We start from the raw sequence: 1,802 nt of genomic DNA, 5'->3' as shown, positions 1-1,802 counted from the left end.
CATGCTTTGATATGCATGATGGGGTGATGAGTAAACCTTGACAGGACGCTTAATTTTGCTTCAGTTCTGCTAAGGATTTCCTAAATATGACTAGAACATACTGGATCCTTACCCAATATGTCTGGACTTTTAATCTAAAGAAATGGTATCACCTAGGGATGGCAGGAATCCACCCTCAGGAATATGAATGTTCGCTTTCATTAAGGTACTTTTGGATCAGTAATATGGGGAAGTTCCATGAGCTTTGAGATTCAGAAGAAATGTCCACTTTGTGCTTGCTTTACACGTTTCTGTTGATTGCAGCTGGGTAAAGGCAGGGTAAGAGCAGGACTGGTTTGTCTTGATCACTGAATCAAACATAATGCCATTCCACTGGGATAGTGAACAACGGAGAAAGTTAAGCAGAATTAACAGTAACACTGGGCTTCAGTAAAAGCCATACGGGGGCCAGAAGAAAAGAGTTCAAAGGTGATATTTGTGAGAAAGCAGTGAACGGGGTCAGGGAAAGGTAACTCAGGGTAAAGATAACCAGAATCTGTGACAGTCTTTCATTGCAGGGGGCATGGAGGGTACAAAGGAAATGTTCAAACTGCATAGGAGCAAAGGCTGATAAGACTTGCAATACAGAGATTAAGGTATCAGTTTCCAGCCAAAGGGATCTGGGGATTGGATCATTATTGTGCTATTAGCTGCTGGCTGGAGATAAACAAAACAAATGTTTATTCCCAGGAGAAACAGCTCTTAGAGTTTAACTGACTGCTAATTTGAAATTCCCTTGAGCAAGAAGGCAGTGTCTCTTTGGAGCTGGAGTCTTCAAAAGACAATTTCAGGATGATAAAAAGAATGAAAATACTTTTTTTTCAGTACGCAATATACCGTGATTGGTCCCTTATCCTCTGCAGGATTATTTTCTGTGTTACTTATCTTGTATTGCTCGGTCTACAAGAAACTAATATAGGATGCTAATATAGGAAACTAATAAACTCTCAATATTTAGGGAGAAGCCATCTGAACATTTGAACTCTCAGGCCCTGGATGACACCTTCATGAGTTCTTATTACCCTGTTTCTTTTGTTAGCTAAAAGGAGAAGAAAATTACTAAACTTCTCAGTGGGAGTACAGGAACACCCTTGAACACCAGAAAGTCTCAGGGCTGTGCAGGACTGGGGGGACAGCAGAGCTCATCCAGCCAGACTTTGGCTGCCAGAAGCTGGGAAAATTTCACTGCAGATCTGGGCAGTATTTTCTCCTAGACATTCACCCGTGACCTTTCATGAGAATTATTTTTGGAAAGCAACAAGAGAAAAAAAGCAGAGCCAGTGTCATCTCTCATTCAGTTCAGGCTGCAGAAGTTGTGCTTGGGAGAGAAAGGCTGAAGTTCAAAGCTTTGTCCTGGTCCCTGACAAGTTGCAGGGCACTAGACAAGGATATGCTGGCAATGAGAAATCCTGTGAATTTTTTTTTTGCTGTAGGAAGATCTTTGAACTTAAGATGCCAACAGCCTTTGACAATGCTTTTTTATTTCCAGAGTGCTGTTCTGCCAGCAGAGGAGGGAGAGTCCTGATTTCCCACCGTGAGGAATAAGCAGGCTGCCCAGTGAGACAAATTACAGCAGCATGGCTCTGATAGGACTGAGTGAGCCAGGAGAAAAGCCTGGACTGTGCAACCACTTCCAAGGAAGCTATATATTCATTATAGGAGAAATATTTTTTTTTACTCACTTCATAATGACTAATATAATGATTAACATATCAGATTGTACGTGGAGTCTCAGCACAAGACATCAAAGCCTTTCCACATAG

Source organism: Passer domesticus, chromosome 6, assembly GCF_036417665.1.
Source record: "Passer domesticus isolate bPasDom1 chromosome 6, bPasDom1.hap1, whole genome shotgun sequence".
Taxonomy (NCBI): domain Eukaryota; kingdom Metazoa; phylum Chordata; class Aves; order Passeriformes; family Passeridae; genus Passer; species Passer domesticus.
This window is presented reverse-complemented; position numbering follows the sequence as displayed.